General features: G+C 36.5%; 1 long non-coding RNA gene across 1 annotated transcript in view; it reads right to left on the bottom strand.

Moving 5' to 3' along the window:
- The window catches only part of LOC311431702, a 163,150-nt gene that overhangs the window by 52,226 nt on the left and 89,210 nt on the right, over positions 1 to 21,714 (bottom strand). Inside the window, exon 3 of the long non-coding RNA XR_014689584.1 lies at positions 374 to 454. This is a non-coding gene — a long non-coding RNA (uncharacterized lncRNA). The remainder of the gene's footprint in view (positions 1 to 373; positions 455 to 21,714) is intronic.

The following is a 21,714-nucleotide window of genomic DNA, read 5'->3' as shown; positions in this document are numbered from 1 at the left end:
TGGAGCAGCAGCCAGTGAGATTAACCAAGGTTTTGGCACAGCCAAAAATCAATGAAAACAAGGTTATTTGGCTGTTCTGGATAGTCTGCTGCCCTGAGCAACTCTTTTACAGCCAGTACCAGCTACAAACAGGGACAGTTAACTAACTGTGAAAACAAAGTAAGTGTGGGCGTGGGGGATCATTTAAATGCTTACAGCACACAACCTGGAAAACTGGATGTTGTTAGTGCTTATTGATGCCTACAAACCACATGAGTGAGCCCCTGTCCTTTGCTGCAGTGGGGAATCTCACATTGATCATAAAACTGCAAAAGGGAGAAAGAAATAAACTGGGATTCACATTGCCTTTAAAGGAGATGAATCATTCACCCACCTGGGTGGGAAGAGTTTCTTCCTCCTAGAGAGGTACACTGCCAGTCTTACAGATGGTACAGACCCATGGCCTCACCCTTTCCTGCAAAGGCAAACAACCACATACTTAGTTATGTTCTCATATGCTTAATGCATGTATTTGGTAATATCTTTTATTATATAACCAGTAGAACCATTTCAAGTCTGAATTTATTTTGAAGCCTTAGATTTTCACATTGTAAACTGAAACCAAAGAAATTGTATTTTCATTTTTTCATTTATGTACAACAGGAAAGTGAAAAATTAGGAAGCAAAAAAAAAAAAAAAAAAATGTAAATCAGTCACATCTCCAAAGAAGTAATTCAATTTATGTCTTTATTTCCCAAGCCGGTAGTTTGCTGCAAAAACTCAGTTCTTGATTAATATGCATCATTAATCATTTAAATAAAAGTGGACCCTTTAATTTCAATGAACAAACAATGCCATTTGACTGTTAATTCAACATTAGAAATTAGAAATCTTCAGAAATGTTAGTTGACAGAATATGCTTAATAAAAATGAATAAACCTTGCTCCAAGGGTCATCCAGTCATGAATATTGTTAAGTTCTCCTTCTTTTTATCTTGCATACCTATATAAACTTTAAAAAAAAAAAAAAAAAAAAGATAAAAGCAATCTTAAAATAAGAGAAGTGAATAATGGTTCCGATAATTAGAATCTGAAGAAAGTGAGACTTCAGAAAGGCAGCAAGATGACATGTCAGTGCATGCCTGACTCTTCTACTCATCAATGAAAATCTTGCAATTACAATGTAACTTCTTAAAAATACAAGAAATAGAAAAAATTCAAATATGTTTTGTCTTCTTGATAAAAATTACTTTCCATAAGAATTAATGCTAACTCTTAGAGTTCTGTACTATAGGAAAGATACCACACACTAATCAGGTATAATGATTGTAGAATTATTTTTTAGAAGTGGTAAATATAGAAAGGTTATAGACTAAGCCAGAACTCTTAGATTCAGGTCTGTATACAGATTTAGCACTACTTACATAAAAAGGATTACCTCATCTTTATATCAGCTCAGAAATAGACCAGAGAGTACTTTTTGAAGAGCAGTTTTAGAGAGTTAATTCAGCTTGTAATCAATGTTCTTCCAGTTTTGACTGCATCTGAAGAATACAGCCCAGATGATAAGACAAAGTACGCAAGACTTTCTCTTTTTCACTGTCAGGAATACTGGTGATTCAGGTAATATATTGTCCTAGGCCAGGGTTCATGTAAACAGACAGTGTTGATGGGTCAAGCTGATAGTGGAACACTGCAGTCCTAAAGCTAGCTTTGGTGATTGCTCTTTGTCACTGAAAATCCTCAGATGGACTGAAAATTGAAGGTTGCATAACAATCCTATGGACTTTGATTCCATTCATAGCTGATGTAATTACATCAGCTAATTGGGTTGGTGTAAATAATTCAATGGAATACAGGACTGTATATCTCTCAGCCTTTTTAAGTGTTAGGGATTTTCAGTCTCATTTTTGTGTATGTAATTGACTGTCATTTTCCATTCTACATATACACATGAGACCTGAAAGCCTACAGGTGATGATAAGAAGACTGAAATGCTCTGTTTATTCTAGGATAGGTTACCAAATGATTCCAAGAATTTTATGAACAGGGGTGGGGGAGAATTACAACAAATCTTAATGGGTCTTTGATACTTTAGTGGCACAAACATTAAATGAAACCTTGTGTAGACAGAGAATGTAGTAAAAAGTCCAGAAAATAAACTATGGATAAAGATTACAGTCTATGGTTTGAAGGGAAAATGATCTTTAAATCATGAATTTGAAATATAAAATTATGAATTATGTACTGATTAAATTATAAACCTAGTAGTGATATTAAATTAGAAATGTATTTCTTAGATCCAAAGATGTTTTAGGAACATACCTGATCCTGACTTTGTTTTCAGATTCAAAAGGTGTATTTATTCTGATATGCTGCTGGGCAGTGTTACCAGATCAGCACAATGCAAAATGAAACAGAAAAGCATAGGTTGCCAGAGGCCAGGCATATGAAGATTCTGAGATATTTGCATAGGTTGTTAGAAGCTGCGTGTACTAATCTGAAGGGACACATTTGCTGTAGGAACACATTGCTCTGTATTCAAATTACTCATATTCCATTTCATCCTTAGCTTATAATCATGCTGAATATCCTGTACAGCAAGAGCTTAGCTATGGTGTAATCCCAAAATCAGAAGGCTGCATCAATGCATTAATTACATTTCCCTTAGTACACACAGATGACTCTAAGATGGATGAAGAGCTGAAAACATTAAAGACAGGAAAGTTAGGACAGAACTTCTGGATTAAATGGAGGTTATTAGGTTCAGATTATGTTTTGAATGAGAAGTCTTAAAGTTAAATGGATTACCCATCAAGATCAATCTATTGTAATTAGAAAGCACCCAAAATCCCTGACCTTGTATAAAATCAAGATATATTGGTGGAACAGCTTTTAATAATACATCAAGTACCAAAGTTTATATTAAGGTCACTTGTAACTATGCCCGCACCATTCCAATGCTTTTGTCAATCACTCCCTGAATTGGTCATAAAATGCTTCTATGTTCTCATTTGCAGCTCTGGTAATTGGAACATAAATCTGGAGAGTAGTCAGAGTAAGGTAAAATGTAACAAAATGGTGTGTTCCCTTGTTGGACTCTATCTCAGCACAGTATTTTCATGTTGACTAGTGACAGATGTGTTGTATTCTCAAGCAAGATCAAAAATAGCTAGAGCAATAAAGCCTGTTGTTTAAAGGCTTTTGTTATACTAGATTTGTGACATTCAAGTAATCTTTTTTTTTTTATTTTTTCCCTAAAATGTTGGTCAATGACAGTGTCAGTAAGATTCTTCTCTTTTCTTCTCTTTTAGTCAGTAAGGAAAACTTGCAGTACTAATTCAGATACCATAGGATACAACAGAATGGGATTTATGGTCTTCCTGTTTTTATTTTTTAAGTATAGTGCTTGAACTTAATCTCTTAGTTTGTAATTAGAATTTACCAAAAACCTTATTAATGTTAGGGTAAAAAAATATTTTAGAAGAAGACAAATGGACTGTGAGATGTGGAAAGTATCACGCTTCCTTCTCTGGCTTTGTTTTTTTACCAGTGTATCACGGTTTGCAGCTCATTAAGTGTCCTTATCTGAAAATATTTGCCAAAGACATACAGATCAACAAAACATACAATTAAAAAACAAACAAACAGAAAAAAAAAAAACACACACACACACACACAAAAAAAAAAAACAAACACAGGTGCTTTATTGTACTGTAACTAACATTGAAATTGTAAGGCCACTGCTCATGATTCTAGGTACTTCTAAACAGGACTGTTTCCTTCTAAAAACTTGACATCAGTGCACTTGTTTCTGGGATAGGAAACCATAAAAAAAAATCTATGATCCAAGTTAAGATTCATGTGTTATGGGCCAGGAAGAAGCTTACTCTCAAGTTACTTCATACCACATAATTACAGTTATTATTCATCTATTTCACAAGAAGTAAAACTGCTGAAGTATAGCTCAAGAATTAGTTAACAGTGCTGTGGAGAGATCTAAGCCCAGTAGCAGCACAGGAAAAATAATTGAGTCATTGTAGCTCCAAACAATGGGCTGAAGAAAACCATACTCTTTGCCTGCGGGTAAAAACTGCTGTAAATTCAAGTTCTGTACTTTTGTTCTGTCAGAAAAAATAAATTAAAAAAAAAAAAAAAAGGAAAAAAAAGAAAAAAATACCTTCTGCTAAATACACTATGCCCTAGGTTATCAAACACTATAATAATGTGTATCTTAAACCATCCTAAAAATGGAGATTTTTACTCCTCAGTTTGACCAGCAAGTCCTTGCTCAGCCATATTGGTTTCCTACATTGTCTGCTTGATTTCTTACACATAGGGACAAAAAGCTCTCATGCTTTAAGAAAAGTGTCCTTAAAGAGTTGACAGCTCTGATCAGTTCCTCTTTCCCTACAGTGTCCCAGGGGATCTAATCCACTAGGTCTTTAAACACCTGCTCTAAATTTCAGGGTCCTGACTTTGTTCTTTGCCAGGCTCAAGAACATGAACTCAGCCAGCGTGTGGTAACTGCAGCCCAGACAGTCTGCAATCTTCATCTCTTTATGAGTTAATCCAGACTGGTGAGCACCAGGTCCAGTAATGCTTTTCCTTCAGTTGGTTTATCTGGTACCTAGACCAGGAAGTTATCCTTTACACTCTCCAGGAGTTTCCTGCATTGCTTACAGCCTGCTGCATAGCTTTCACAGCAGGTAGTTGAAATCCCCCACAATGCTGGGCACTGTCTTTAGAGTTATTTGATCTGAAGTGATAAGCACCTTTCCCCTGGACCTAATTGAAATTAAATGCATGTAGGAGTGGTATCTAATTCACTCTTAATGGGACTTTCAGCCCAGAGTGGTCAGATCAGCCTGGCTGAGTGGCCTCTCCAGAGAAGTCCATGACATGATCTTCATTATTTACTTGTACATTGTAGGAGTGGGTTTGGAGCATGGAGAAAATATTAGATCAACTAGCCTTGGTGCCCAAAAATTGCTACCCAAAAAAAGAGCAGTAAAAAATACTGAGTAAGCTGCAACAATATCTTTCTGACTGAGGATGGTAAAAGATCGGAGACATTTTTCTTTCGACAAATCGAGGCTGAGCTGCTGGAATCATCCCTAGAGATAAGAATTTCATTCATTATGCAGCCCTTCTCCCATTCTCCCTGCCAAGAACGCAAATTTAGGGCTTTATTTTGCAACCATTCAAAGCAATGACAAAAATATCTATTCATTAAAATTAATACGCTTTTCCTAAAAGGACATTTACTGTAGGGAGAAGGTAGATTTGATTGCACTGGTAACCAATTCTGCATTGGTTTCAAGAATAGTAATCTGAGCTGAATGATCATTTGCAGATAATCTATCAAATCAGTTTTTACCATCTCTTTTATTTGATCTGTAGCTTTTAAAATTTGATTCAACACATCATGTTAAAAAAAAAAAATCCATTTTCCTCCAAAAGCAAATTTTCTCTTTATCTGTTTTTCCTTACACAAGTCTTCCTGCTGAAGATTTGCTGTGGGGCTCTCCCTCCCTCCTTACGTGCTTCATCTCTCAGGAGGTTGCCTTTTAATTAAATAGTTACTTTGTTTTCGTTCATTTTTTATTCTTTGTTTAAATGTTATTGTTTGTGCTTTGAATTGATTGCCCCTCTACAATCTGAGCTGAGCATTTGCTGTGGCACTGAGTGAATTTCTTATGCTATTGCCTCAGGACATTGCTGCAAACATAGTGTTGCAGTTGATAAAGATTCCCACGATAAAAGAATTTACAACAAAGGATAAATTAATTTTTGTAAAGCTCAATGGCATCAAGATCAGATACTGTTTCTCTTTTTTTCTCACTTTCAATTTCCATTTGCTTAGAAAATAGATTTCTATTCATTTGGACTAATATGGAAAGTACATTGTCATACAGACAGCTGCAACACTCAACAGAACAAGTGTGCCTTTGTCACCACAGTTTCTTTGTAGCTACCCTTCTAGCCATTAACAACAGACTTAAACCAACTGGTACTATTTTAGTCCCAATGCAATTTTCTTGTTCCTGCAACGAAACACCTTTTACTGTTCAGTTAAAAGTAAATTGACACTTCTAGCCATTCTGCATTGTAAGTTTATTTCTTTCCATGGTCTCTTTTCCCCCTGTTTCCAAAGCAATAAATTTTATCTTTATTATATATATTTTTGCTGATGTTATTGTTTCAGTTCTATAGAATAGCAAAAGGAGATAGAAATATTCTATTTTCAGCAGAAGAGAAGATTAGCAGGAATATGCAAGCACAGAGATACATGAGAAGCAGCAGAGAACTTTTCTGCAATTGAACCAAAACAACAGTAACTTCTGATACCTCTAACACTTGGGCATGACTCTAGTGCCCTAGTGCATAGCCTAGTGCTCTTCTGAGCATTTGACGTGCATTGGAGACCCTTTTCTTTTCCAACTCAGGTTTTTAGCACCTAGTGATGAGTTTAGCACCTAGTTTATTCAGAATTTCCTTAGCTCCCAAAATGAATTTGGATGAAAATCCTCACCCCACTCCAGTCTGACATAAGCCTTCCATTCTGACCTTAAATGGGACAAAACTTCTGTATCCATTTTCCACACAGTCACTGGTGTTACGGTATTGATATCATCAGCAGAGCTATTATGCTACCTGTAAACCACAACAATATCACAGAATTATAGATTTTAGGGGAGGAAAGAAATAACAAGTGAGTTACTTCTTTGCTGTACTGTATTACTGTGTTGTGCACAACAGCATGTTCCTGCTGTTTCCTGTTGCTTTATCTAGTTTTACCATCAATCATTGCTCTTTTCCTTGGATGACTATTCCACAGACCCTTAGATTTTATTGTTAGAAAAATTTTGCCGAATGTTTGTCAAATATCCTTATGCTGGATCATCAGAGTTCACTTGTGGCACTAAGGTACTTTTTAAAACCAATGAAATCTAGACCCTTCATGGGATTTTGTAATATCTTCTGTTTGTTTGTTTGTTTTTGTTTGGTTTTGTTTATTTGTTTTAAGACAATGAAAGAAAGATTTATTTCTAAACTTATAATTGACAATCACCTTGTAATAGTCACTTGAATGAGAGATAAAAACACCGTTATGAAGAAGTATCTGTTATAATCTTTAGTTAAAGCTTTACAAATATTAGTCTTTAGTTTTGTTTTCTAGAAAATCACTTAAATGTTTGATTCTCTGAAACACTGGGTCTAGATTTTTCCTGCAATTGTTCTCTCCCTTATGGTAAAACTGGACTACTTGCTTGCATGTCTTCTGGAAGTGGAACATCCAGAAGAATTTGTTGAATATTTTCATTACATCTGAAACTTCTTCAAAGTAATTGTTTAGGTTATTCTAAATATTCACTTCATGCACACAAATCAGTTTTGCCACCAAGATCTGTCAAGGTAGTGCATATGCCTGACCTTCTTCTGAAGCCTCCACACAGCACAGTAATGTAAGGAGTCTTCACAGACCTTCAGTTCCTGTTGTGCTATTAAGGTCTTCAATTCAAATTTCCTTTTCCACCTTTTCTCACATTTTGTTTGCTGCTACCCTTCAAGCAATTCTAAAACAGAAATATTTTCATATCTTGGCCCTTAAAAGACTTCCTGTATATGACTGAAACTTGCGCTGACCTTGATGTTTTCTGTCTGAGATACCATGGTAAAGAAGATATCACACAAGACTGAAGCATCTACAGGCTATTTAAAAAAGAGAACTCCAAAGTCCTGAGAGATCTGAGCAAAGAAGGATTTACTCCAACACTTTGTAAATTTGTCTCCCCACACTGAAGTGGCCAAATTAACAGGCAAGATTTTAGATTCTGTGGATTTCTGAAGTTTTGTTTGGGTCATTTTCTTGACAAATCTTCGTCACCATGAGGAGAAGCAATAACAATTCTCAGCCAGGATCTTCCCTTTTGAACTTACTATTGCAGACAAACAACCTAAATTGTTCAGTTTATGTGTTGCAAACTAGGTATGCATTTACTGGTATTTCAGTGAACATTCTCTGTGAACACTTTGAGAGAATGCATTAAATGTGACTGAACATAGTTTATTTTATATGCATCAAAGGACTTCTATAAGTGGATGTAATAGATATTTATTTTAAAGCAGATCTACAAGTACGCATTTCAGACTAAAAGCTATTAACAACAAGAAATGAAGTAGTCAATATTCTAATCCCACCTGTATATTGCCTTTGAATGTTATGTCTGTATATAAGGGCAAAGTAGAGTCATCCTCTTCCTCTCCCTTTTACTACAACACCACATAGCAGCAAAGTGTAGTGCTGCCTTATTTCTCCAGGGAGCATATAGACTACCAATGCATGCCTCTTCTGGCAGCTTTGTCCATCCTAAAACGAGGGCATTAGAGGCAAGCACCAGCTCCTGTTACCAACAGTGCCCCTGGGCATTTGCTGGGGAGGAAGTGCTATTGCATGGTGGGAGCAGGACAAGCCAGCACCTTCCCTGCTTATCTCCAAAGTATTTTGAGGGCTGGATTATACTTCTCAGGCACAGCTGGTTGCTTGAACCTTAGCTACTAGCCAGCAGCAGCTGAAATCTTACTTATAGCTTTCAATTACCTATTGCCGTGTGGTGTAAAGTATGAGAAGTTGTAGTGGGTTTACGTGGCAAGGTTTTGGTAGCAGGGAGCCATAGGGGTGGTTTCTGTGAGAAAGATCTAGAAGCTGCCCCATGTTTGGGAAGGGGCCCATTGTTTTCCAGATCTGAGCCAATAAGCGATGCTGTTTTGTGCCTCTGTGAGAGCAAATTTAAGACAGGGAAAAAACGCTGCGCCACACAGCAGCCGGGAGTGAGAGAACAGCCTTGCATGTTCCAAGGTCAGTGTAGAAGGAGGGGGAGAGGTGCTCTAGGCACCGGAGCAGAAGTCCCCTGCGGCCTGTGGTGAGGACCATGGTGAAGCAGGATGTCCCCCTGCAGCCCATGGAGTACCACGGTGGAGCAGGGTTCCACGCTGCAGCCCGTGGAGGAGACCACGGTGGAGCAGGTGGCCCTGCACCGACGGAGGCTGCCGCCTGTGGAAGACCCCTGCTGGAGCAGATTCCGGGCTGGACCTGTAGCCCGTGGAGAGGAGCCCATGCAGGAGCAGGTGACCTGGCAGGAGCTTCTGCCCGTAGGGGAGTCAGGTTGGAGCAGTTTTCTCCTGAGGGATGGACTCCGTGGTACGGACCTATATCTGGAGCAGTTCTGGAAGAGCTGCTGCCTGTGGGAAGCCCACGCTGGATCAGTTCATCAAGGACTGCATCCCATGGGTGGGACCCCACAGCACAGGGGACAAGAGTGACCGAGAAGGAGTGGCAGAGAAGAAGTGCTGTAGACTGACCATAACCCCCATTCCCCCGTTCCCCTGTGCCGCTCGGGGGGAGGAGGTGGAAGAGGGTGGATGGGGGGGAAGGTGCTTTTGTTTTTTTTTTCTTCCTTTGTTTTCTCACTTCTCTCGCTTGTTAGTAATAGGCAATAAATCTTACTATCTCCTTATGCCGAGTCTGTTTTGCCCGTTACAATAATTACAGAGTGATTTTCTCATCCTTGTCTCAACCCTTGAGCCCTTTTCACATATTTTCTCCCCATTCCTCTTTGAGGAGGGGGAGTGAGAGAGCGGCTGTGGTGGAGCTTGGCTGCCCACTCGAGCGGAACCACGACAGAAGTCCAGCATCCTTTTGGCCTCTCATGCCATTGTGTATGTTCTGCTGTAGTTTCTTTGGGGAAGCTGAGGAATGCAAACCACTAAACTGTAATACCTTCTAAATGCCTTGAAGTTACAATAAAAAGAAAATTAAACTATTTAAAAAGTCTTTAATGAAGTGACACAGTAATTAAATTCTAATTAACAAAAGGGATGGCTATTTCTCAGTTCCATATGCAGATGTGTAAGTTGTGCTGTTGCTCCTAGTTCTAAGAGTTTCAGTAATGCCACTTCCAGCATGACATCATTATATATCTTAAGGAAATCACATTATTGAGAAAAAATTGGAGGATTTTTGTGGGAAAACAGCAATTAATCTTTGAGACAACTTCTGAGCATTGAAGAGTTAGTAACAATCTGGTACTTCAGAGCTAATTTTATATATATAAAAAATAAATAATTTGATTAATGATGATTGAACATCATCAGTGTTGCACATTAGATTTTGCCCAGGCTTTCTAACAATAAAGTAGCCAAGTCTTTGTCTGGTGAGAGGGTTAGAGAGAGCTGTGTGGCTTGCTTCTACACCTGACACTGGTGCAGAACTTTCAGAACTTAGTCTGGGCTGCAGCAGAGATGCCCCGTTTCTAGAATTGAAAATTTACATCACAGATAAAGTATTGTGAAGTTTACAAGGAAGTGTCCATTGAACTAACAGCAGATGGAAATGAAAAAATCTTTTTTTATGTATTTAGAAAGGAATGCCTCTCATATGAAAATCCCTAGGACAACTTCAAATGCACATATTCCCCCTCCTGACCCCCTCTCCCCCTCCCCAAGAAAAATAAGATGAACTTAATCTTTTATTCCTTCCAGAGCCTGACATATTAATGTGATTAATATGGAAAACTTACATTCTAACATCTTCTGAAGATGCATAAAGTAAAAAATGAATGATTTTACCTTGTCTACAGCAAACAGACTAAATTTTCTGAAAGCTGGGATTGGCCAAGCTACAGTCAAAATATCCCAAAACAAAATTTAAATCTCCCAAATCATTTATTGGAAGAAGAATGAAAAGTAATGATTTCATATCAATTTATTTTCAAAACCTCTTGCATATCACTCTGTGCTTAATCTTTTCTATAATTACACATTATACATTTAAGGTTTAGTGCAAGTTATTGAAAATCAATAAGGTTATATATGTAGGATTGGTAATTACTGCATGACTTGTACAATATCTTATTTACATAATTCATTTACTGGCAACTTGCATTTTAATTAACCTAGAATCAGTGCTTCAATGAAATTCTAATTTAGTGTGCTAAATTGAAAAAGTTGTCAAATCTTGCACTTAGTCATGGAACTGTGAGCTTCATTGTCTATTCAAAAAGATTAAGAATTGTGCAATTAAGAAGATGAATTTAATCCTTGAAGTCACAATGTATTCTATAAGTCTTTGTTTTATTTTCTTCGTAAATTGTGTTAAAAACATGGTAATGATCAGAAACATTGTCAGCGGAATAAGTTTTGTTGACCACTATATTTTTCCCTTACAGTGTTCTTATTCAGTGGATAAATTTATCATAAAACACTAGTAGAAGAAAAAAAGTTGTTGAAGCAGCCACCTTAACACTTCCCCAATCACTCCATGCTGACACTGAAAATATGAATAGAACAAACAGAATGTGATCCTTGTACCAGTTAATATCAACTACCAGCTTCTTTTTATTATTTAATCAAAAATATTAAATACAACCTTAGAAGATAGATATGACAAATTCAATGTCAAGATATTCCATAACTTGCAAAAATCACATGGACATATATAAGACACGAGGACCTTTTATGGTAGGAAGAAACAGGTTAGATTTTACTGACCTGCTTAAGATGTAGTGATTTATATATAAAATATGTAAAATTCTCTTTCTCAGCTATCTCTGATGACAACCATTGTACATTGAATGAATTTTCCATAATATTTGATTCATTAATAACGTCCATATTATTGGAAATAAATTTTTGGCTTTTCCCCAAAATTTGCATTATAATATGCATATATATATATATATATTTGCATTACAATATGCAAATATATAATATACACTAATAATAAAATCTTAGTGTATATCTGAAAAAAAAAAAAAAGCCTATGTCATTCTATTCTGGTTATCTGTGCACTGACATATTCAGCCCTTTCAAAGAACCCATGAAAGGACAATAACATTGGAAGTCATATCATCTTATTTATAGCCTTTTTGAACTTGTGAGTATATTGACATAAATATTTAGGTAAAGTTAATTAATAGAAAGCAGTTGCTTTATAATACACAGGGCTGGAGCTTTTTTTTTTGTTACACAAGCAAACAGACAAATACTATCTCTTTCTCCTGGTTTTCAATGTTGTGTCTCAGATTTAGACAAAAGATATAACTTATTTATTTCAAGGCATTTCAGTGTCAGTCTATACTACACGAGATGTAATATAATTTGTCTGCTACACTATTTATGCAGCATTCTGTCTGGCACAACATTCCCTCTAGACAGAAGGTGATGACATATTAAAGAAACAAGCAACAAACATTTGATCTTCTGTTTATATTGCTTTTTCTCAGAAAAACAAGAGAGCCAATTCAACAGAGATTTGGTTGCCACTGTGTGAACATGGCTCCTGACCTGAGGCGTAAGTTGGAGTTTAATAGCTTTACCACCTCAGTAATTTTAAATATAGTGTAATCTTTAAAAGGAAAATTCCTTCAGAAATTATCTTTTCATGTTTTAGTTCAGGAGCATGTCAACGATATAATGAGGTATGATGCATGACATTTTAGCCTAGAACATTTGTATGTATATTTTTTTCAGAAAGGAAAAGAATGCAAGCATTTCCTTAATGGCTTCCCTTCCTATCATCAATGAAAAGCTGCTTGAAGCATCAGAGCTAAGAGTGCTTAATATTAAATATCTTAATATCTTAATATCAAACCAGCTTACTATAGGAGTGTGTGTTTGGGTGTCATAGACTGTGCAGAATGAGGGAGAATATCAAATTTATATGCAACAAGCATCACGAAGTTCTCTATCCCTTTGCCTTACCAGATTTTAGCAAAATGTTGTAGTGGATGAAAATGTCACTAATCTATTGCCTCTAGACTTCAGTCGTTAGGCTGGGAATCAAAGTGCTAAGTAATTTTATTTTCACTGAGATAAAATGGTTATGATGCACTTGATATGCAGGTGAGGATTGAGGTGAGGACCTCAATATTGGCTTTAATTATATGAGTTAAAGAACGGGAAAAATGGAGACAATTTAAAAAAAAAAAAAAAAAAAAAAAAAAAGTACTATTTTTACTTTTAAAAGGAGGGAAACTCAGCTCAAGTCACAGTTAAATATTCACCAGTTACTGAAAAAGTTAATTGATAACTGTTTTTGATATGTCTGTTGTTAATACTATGAGGGGAAGGGTAGCATGCTTTTGGCAAATTTGAAAATGAAAAAAATGAACTATCCAAAGAAAAAGCTGGGGCCTCAGACACATAACCACAATTAGCATCATTTAACATTTTATCCCCTCCATGCTGAGACACAGTAGCTGTGCATGAATGCCTTCCAGAATCCTAAATACTTAAGACCACGTGGCTTAATGTACTGCACTATGACAAAGTTAAGCTGTTGCATTACCTAAAAAGCCACTGGATTCATGAACAAAAGACTATAGTTCAGCTAAAGTATCATAATGTGGCTATGCATTGGAGCCTGGCGACACATGTTTCAGATATTCATGCACTGTTAACAATAGCTGAAACATTTAGTCTTTTTTTTTTTTTTTTCCCCCTCAGTAATAGCTGCAAAACAAAACTGTGCAGTACAAACTCTCATAATCTGTTTTTTCAACGTGCCTTGTGGCTTTGCTTGTAACAGAGATAGTAAATTCTTGGTGCCAGCTTAACCCCTTCAATCACTGAGAATCATGAAAAACTATTTATTCACATGAGAAGGCCATCCATTTATCTCAGAAATCCTTCAGATGACAATGTCTTCTCATTATCTAGGTTGGATGCAGATCAATACAGTGGTAAAGGGGAAAATCTATATTCAATCCTCTAACAGCATGATTTCTCTTAATACAGGATTTGATATATATGAGTTTAAATAAAATTAAATTTCCTTTTCTTTTTCCAGTTTACTACAGCAAAAATCATTTATATTATTCTGACTATGTAGCAGCTCTTTCTTGGCCTCTTTCTACATATTTCTTAATATTTCAATATTTTTATTCTATTTGACTTCCTCGTTTCACTGATACTTTGTACTGACTTGTAAAATGAAGTTTCAGAGTAAGATGAACTCATCATTCTTTTATTCTAACACAGAACCCTGTTTGTAAAGTTTCTTTTCTAACAAACTATGCACAGAAAATATCTTTTTGATACGCTAAGTGATTACAATGGAATTATGCAGTTTTAAAACAATGGAGAATTATATTCTAGTTTATTTGCTGTGTTTTGAGTATTTTAATAAGTTTACATCCATTAATATAAAGTAATTTAGATTTTTAGTGGATAAGTGTCGGTTTTACACAGAAAATAAGAAAAATGAATTGAAATAATCAAAAATACAATTTTCAGATGTTTTCTGTATCACAAAAAACAGTACAAATAAACATGTTGGAAGGAAAAAAAATCAACAAAAAAGCTCTTGATTTGAATAGAACTTACCATCACCAAGTAAGGTCATTGGGACCCCTACAATGTGAGCAGACCATTTCCAGATAACACAGGGTGGGTTTTTTTTTGGCTAAATGATGTCAGTTGTGATAACTATTATAGTTATGATAAATGCATATCCATTTAAATTAATGGCTCAGGAACACTTCTTCAGATTCAAAGTTTTTGTGCTTTACAGATAAACTTTTAGGTACACATACTGTAAAAGAAAATTAAGAAAAAGTGAAACCAAACAGTTAAATCTGAATGAAATCATTTTCTTCCACCTGTGCAAGCACAACTAACTGCCACATGAAAGCTCTAAGCCCATGTTTGCAAAACATGCTTAAAAGTTCATATAAATTACACCCCTCTTCTGTCCTTTAGTATGTTGAATACTAAAACTAGTGCTCAGACACAATTGCAAACTTACTGTAAGAAGTAAAATGAAAAGAGAGGTATACTAATGAAATTAATCACAGTCTTTGCTTGGGGGAAGACTGCTTATCACCAGTGAAATAGGACAGACCACACCTGGGTTTCAAGACTTTTCTACACCACTGCTCCACAGCTAAAAAAATTCCAAGGGGCTGAGCAAGTCAGAAATTTGCATATAATAATTCAGGTTAATATGGGAATTTTAAAAAATGCTTGTAAAAAAAAAATAAAATAAATGCCTTAAGCAATAAGAACAATTCCACAGTTAATAGGTGTTTAAAATCTGTGAAAAATCTCTTAAAAGATAAGAAGCTCTTTTGTAGGTGAGAGGTAAATGCATCACTCGCAGTCAAGCCCTGTACATCTGTCAAAGTCTGACACATAATTAGCTGACTTTTAGGCAATTAATTCTAATGAGAGAGAGATCTTATTTCAATGGATAATATCCAATTTCTATTGCTTCCTAAAAGGAGCAGATTAACAGATTATTGGAAAAAGGAAAATAAACAACATTTTGTTTTCTTCAGTTACAACATCAAAGAGTTTGTGATATTGCCTTTGCTTACTTCCTTTGTGACATCTTTTATTTAAGAATAATGAAAGAAATCTCTGGTTGCTATTCAGCTGAGTTTTTTTTATTTAAAGAGAATCAGTTCCTCCAGCAATTTTACTGGTAGTTGTAGACCTGAAAGCTGAAGAAATCTGGGTTGACCTTGGTGCTGAATCTGTGTGGCTGATGTTTGTATTCTCTCCTTCCCTTCCTATCTTATCATGGTCCCTGTTATATCAGGTGTATATTTTCCTTTTCCAGGGACAGGTCAGAAGATAATTTAGCCTTAAACGGATTTCAGAGATGTTTCAGGACTTCTAGCTACAGCAACAACTTAAAAGTCAACAGTAATATCTATAATATAACAATGTTTGGCGCTTTTTTTGGATTTATTCCAAATGGTGGGAGAGGATTGGTCAGGCCCTGCATAACCAGGACTGAGAAAATTCTTATGAGCTGTTCTGCAAGATTCAGACCATGGCATTTCCATGGCTAGGGCAAGATGATTTTGCATCTGTTATGGACACAAAACAGCTCTGGATGTTCCAAAAATGGGTGCCAAAACAACAAGACCCATTGATTCAGATATATGATGTAATTGATGCTTTTATTTTAATGATAACAATTCAGAGAAGGTTTAACTTGAATAAGGAAACACTTAGTAAAATACATCCTTGCAAAAATATTGCAAGACTCAAAAGAAGAATAATATTTTCTAGGCAAGGTCGGTATCCTTTTTTTTTTCTCATCTGATTTTGTTTTTTGGTAATTTCTCTGAGGCTACTGAACTAATAGTCTTGCAGATTATTCTCACTAACTTCTTTGAATCACACCCTGAATAAACAGTAAGAAATAAAAGCAGGCTAAACATTACAAATGACATGTTCTTCAGATAGAATCCTGGATATATGTGAATTCATCACAGTCATTAATTTCAAAATACACTATTTTAGGATGTTTTCTTTGGAATTAAAAAAAAAAAAAAAAAAAAAAAAAAAAGTGATTTTATAAGCAACTAAATCATCTGAATACCACTAGAGGAATTAGTCAATCTACAGCTGCCTCTGAGTAAAAAATCTACTGCTGTGTACAAACAATAAATGTTACAGGCTTTCTATCAAAGATGTCTACCTGGTATGTAAGAATTGAATCTTTATTGAGTTTTAAAATGGGTTAAATAAAAAGACATTAGGTAGCAATTTTGACTTCATATCATTTTTTTGCTAGTATCTTCACCTAAAATGTCTGCAAAGAGTATAAAATTGCTGTTCTTATAAGATCCCAAATTATTGGATGGCATTTTCTCTAATTGTGTCCGCTCATTTTCAGGGTTTAAATTGAAGGGTCATCTTGCAAGTAATTTAGTCTTCATTTGCAAAGTACATTTGCATGATGAAAATGTAATATTAAGGTTTTTTAAGAACTTTAAAACACTTTCTACATCTTTTGCAAGTTTTTTTTTCATCCCTATCTACTTTAGCACTTAAACACTCTAACAAATTTAGGAGTAGTTCCTTATAAAATAAAAGAAAATGTCCTTAGCTTTTTACTACTTTTTTTTTTTTTTTTTTTTTTTTTTTTTTTTTTTTTTTTTTTTAGAACATGTCTCAATTCAGTTTATTCCATAATGTGGAAAAGCAGAATGATGTGTAATTTTTCATGCATGCTGCCTTTGCCACAGTTGTTTGAAATGGCATACTGAACAAATTAGGGCCTTTTGTGGTTGTTGGAAGGCACATGTGGAACCATAGAATCATGGAATGTTTTGAGTTGGAATGAACCTTAAGGATCATCTAATTCCATCTCCCCCCCACCCCACCATGGGCAGGGACACCTTTCACTAGACCAGTAGTTCCATCCAACCTGGACTTAAACCCTTTCAGGGATGGGGCATCCACAAGTTCTCTGGATAACTTGTTCGAGTGCTTCACCACTCTCAAAGTAAAGAATCCTCATACCCTTCCTTATGGCACATCTAAATCTACCCTCCTTTAGTTTAAAGCTATTACTCCTTGTCCTATCACTACACTCCCTGACAAAGAGTCCTTCCCCAGCTCTTCTGTAGGCCCTCTTTAAGTACTGGAAAACCCCTATAAGTTCTCCACAGAGACTTCTTTTGCCAGCTCATGTTGAGCTTCTCATCAGCTTCTCATCCTCAGCTCCTTCTCAACAGGGCAACTCTCTAACCATTCTCTTCCCAGCCTGTATTTGTGCTTAAGATTGCCCCAGCCCAGGTGCAGGACCTTGCATTTGACTTTGTTGAACTTGACTTGTGGGGTTTGCATAGGCCCACCTCTCATGCCTGTCAAAGTCCCTTTGGATGGCATCACTTCCCTCCAGCATGTTGACTGCACCACACGGCTTGGTGTCATTGGTAAACTTGATGACAGTGCCCTCAATCTCACTGTCCATGTCACTGATAAAGATGTTAAACAGTGCTGTTTTCTATACTGAACCCTGAGGAACACCATTTGTTACAAATCGCCACTTGGATATTGAGTTGTTGACAGCAACTCTTTGAGTGCAACCATCCAGCCAATTCCTTACCCACCAAATGGTCCATCCATCAAATCATTGTCTTTCCAATTGAGAAACAAGGGTATCATGTGGGACAGTGCCAAATGCTTTGCACAAGTCCAGGTAGATGATGTCAATTGCTCTTCCCCTATCCACCAATGCTGGAACCCCATCGTAAGAAGCCACCAGATTTGTCAGACATGATCTGCCCTTAGTGAAGCCATGTTGGCTGTCACCTATCACCTCCTTATTTTCTATGTGCCTTAACATTGTTACAAGGAAAATCTGCTCCATGATCTTGCTGGGCACAGAGATGAGACTGACTGGTCTGTAGTTCCATGGGTCTTCCTTTTTTTCCTTTTTTAAAAATTGGGGTTATGTATTCCCTCTCCCAGTCAGTGGGAACTTCATCAAAATGCCACAACTTCCCAAACGTGATGCAGACTATTCCCACACAACACTATAAACAGTCCTATCTAAGTTTCTCCTTGGTGAGTTTCTGGGAGGAAAAGATCTCTGGAGATCCTCCCTTTCTGTGAGTAAAGGTCCGGTCTTGTTCAACATCTTCATCGACAACCTTGATGAGGGAATAGTGTCTGCCCTCAGGAAGTACGCTGATGACACAAAGCTGGGAGGAGTGGCTGACATGCCAGAAGGCTGTGCTGCCATTCAGCGAGACCTGAACCAGCTGGAGAGATGGGCAGGAAGAAACCAAATGAGATTTAATAAGAGCAAGTGTAGAGTCCTGCACCTGGGAAGGAACAACCCGAAGTATCAGTACAGGCTTGGGGATGACCTGCTGGAGAGAAGCTCTGAGGAGAAGGACCTGGGGGTCCTGGTGGACGACAGGCTGACCATGATCCAGCACTGTGCCCTTGTGGCCAAGAGGGCTAATGGGATCCTGGTGTGCGTTAAAAGGAGCATGGGCAGCAGGTCAAGGGAGGTGATCCTCCCCCTCTACTCTGCCCTGGTCAGGCCTCACCTGGAGTACTGTGTCCAGTTCTGGGCTCCCCGGTACAAGAAAGACAGGGATCTCCTGGAAAGAGTCCAGCGGAGGGCCACAAAGATGATACGGGGCCTGGAGCATCTTCCCTATGAAGAAAGGCTGAGAGACCTGGGTCTGTTCAGCCTGGAGAAGAGAAGACTGAGAGCGGATCTCCTCAATGTATATAAATATCTGAGGAGTGGGGGACAGAAGGATGTAGCCAACCTCTTCTAAGTGGTTTGTGGGGATAGGACAAGGGGCAATGGCTGCAAGTTAGAGCACAGGAAGTTGCGCACTGACATGCGAAAGAACTTCTTCACAGTGAGGTTGATGGAGCATTGGAACAGGCTGCCTAGGGAGGTAGAGCAATGCTTTATCTGTAAAATACAGAGCTCTTTTTATGCAATTACTTAGTAAAGTCCCAGCTGACTATATAAGAAAATATGCCAGGAAGTTCTTAAGCTTAATAATTTATTTTTTTTAATATGCATTAAAAACACACAACTGTACCATGGCTTGTTGCTTTTCAGTGTTATACTATTGGCTATTGTTTGGGAATCACTGGAAGAATAGAGAATTCAGTTATCTCAGCAACAGTTGTGAATAATGTTTCATTTTTTGACCTATAGAAATGCAAGGGGCAAACTAGAAAAATTAGTTTCTTTGGGCAGATGAAAACCTATTGTATGGGAGGATGTCATGGTCTAAGAACAATAGACATAATGATAAAACAAACAGAATGATAATGGCTGGAGGCAGCATCTCTGCTGAGATATACACATTCTTGTCTCAGCTAGGGGAGCAATGACAGCATGTACAGGACAAGAATTGTTGCATTTTTAACACACAGAAAATGTTATGTCAGCCAGGGCACAACTCTGCCTTTAATAAGATTAAATGACTTAAATTGGAAGCCACCTGCACATAGGTTAGGATATATGCAGCCTGCTCAGTTCCCAGCATGTAATCTGTTCTGTGAAGAGTACATTTCAGTTATAAAGAAAGCCCCCTACAATGCATCCATTGTGAAGCATAGCTAATGTGTCATTCATATACAATCATAAACAGCTTTAAAAGCACATTGATTCTGTTTATTTTGATTTGAACGATGCCTGTATATTTGAACATGTAGTTATTTCTTGAAATAACTGGGAAACAGCAATCAAGAGAAAGAAGTTGATTAGCAATTTAAAGCAAAGCAAAATGGAAACACTTCTCATATACTGTCAAGATTCATTCCAAGTACCTCCCATTAAAATGGTATTGCTTACAGTAGTAGGCTGCAGTGATTCACTGCCATATTAATATGTATTGCTGAGTACAAGTGAAATCTATATTCAGTTACATAAGTTTTTAGTTTTTTATTGTTGATTTTTCTCTCAACATAAGCTTTTTGTAGCACATGACATCATAGTCCATTAAAACAGGAAACTTTTTAAACCAATGTTAAAGTCTCCTCTCCAAGGTCAGAGGACTTGTACTAAGCCAGAAAGAAGGCAGGAGAACAAAGCACTTAGGCAAGGTATTTTGAAGACTCAGACCATAGCTTTTTTTTTTTTTTTTTTTTTTTTTTTTTTTTTTTTTTTTTTTTTTTTTTCTGGTGATCCACATTCCACATTATGGCTCATCATTTATGACATTTTTTTAACCTCTCATGTACATTATAATATTATATATATATATTTATTTACATCCTTGTCAGACTGAATTAAAAAGGAAATAAGTAGAAATTAAGTCACTAACAAAGCTCTGTCATAAAAGTTTCTGGGTGGGTGTTGGAGAGTGTGATATATATTTCCCATATAAATTGCAATATTTAAAGCCTGTACTTTTTTTACTGGAGAATTATACAAGCCTTTATAAATAGCAAGATACTTATAAAGATATTTGTTTATATAATAAATTGTTTTTACTCTTGAAATTAAGAGTTATTTTTTCAGGTGCAATCTCTTGTCAAGCTATCTTCAGATGGATGTCAACCACCACTGATGAACTAGAATATATAGATCTGGTTTAAAATCTGGGTTGTCTTTTCCCAAAATCTGGTATGTACTGCAAAATGCAGCTCTGAAGATTATTTAGGAAGCATCATTCTCAAATCAGAAGAGATACTTGCATTTGGGACAGTGTGATTTCTTCCATTTAATGAATGATGGATGAAACCAAAGCTTTCCTGTGTTTCTTAAGTATTTTTTTCACAGTAAATTGAATACAGATAGTCTGAGCACACTGTTAGATAATATTATCTTTATTTTATAATGTCTTTAAAACTATTCCTTGGAAAGGACTTAATTCGTCTCTATACTAATTGTAGCCATGTTTCACTTTGGAAAGGATTACCAAAGATGGGCAAAGGATCTTCACATACAGCTGTTATATCAGCTAGAATCTAGGTCCTTCACATGCTCATAAATATTTTTAATTTTAAACATATAAACTGTTCTGCTATGCTTTCATGCTTGAAGTTGGCACACCTCTTTGCTGTGTGCGACTTACATGGGACCCTAAAGAGCTTTCTATCATTTGAAGGAATATGATAGAATTATCTGTCCAACATCATCCAAAAATAAGAGCCAGAGACGTAAAACATCAAAGAGCGAAATTTTGTACTAGTATACCACTAGCTGTATCAGTTTGCTAACTTCAAAGGGAAAAGAAAAAAACACACATAAAAAACAAAATAAAAACATCAAATTAAATAAATTAAAAAACAGTGGAATTATACATACTTCATCTGTGTATTTGTATTTTACAGACAAGTAGAAATAGGAATAGTCATATAAGAGAACGACATCAAACCAAATGCTGTCAAATACCAAAGCTCGTGTTTGTCAGGGCTGTTAGTTGGGGACAGAAACACATATCATCCT

Source organism: Aythya ferina, assembly GCF_964211825.1.
Source record: "Aythya ferina genome assembly, chromosome: 2".
NCBI classification, from domain to species: Eukaryota; Metazoa; Chordata; class Aves; order Anseriformes; family Anatidae; genus Aythya; species Aythya ferina.
Note: the sequence above shows the minus strand (reverse complement) of the source record. Positions and strands in the feature narration are given on the sequence as shown.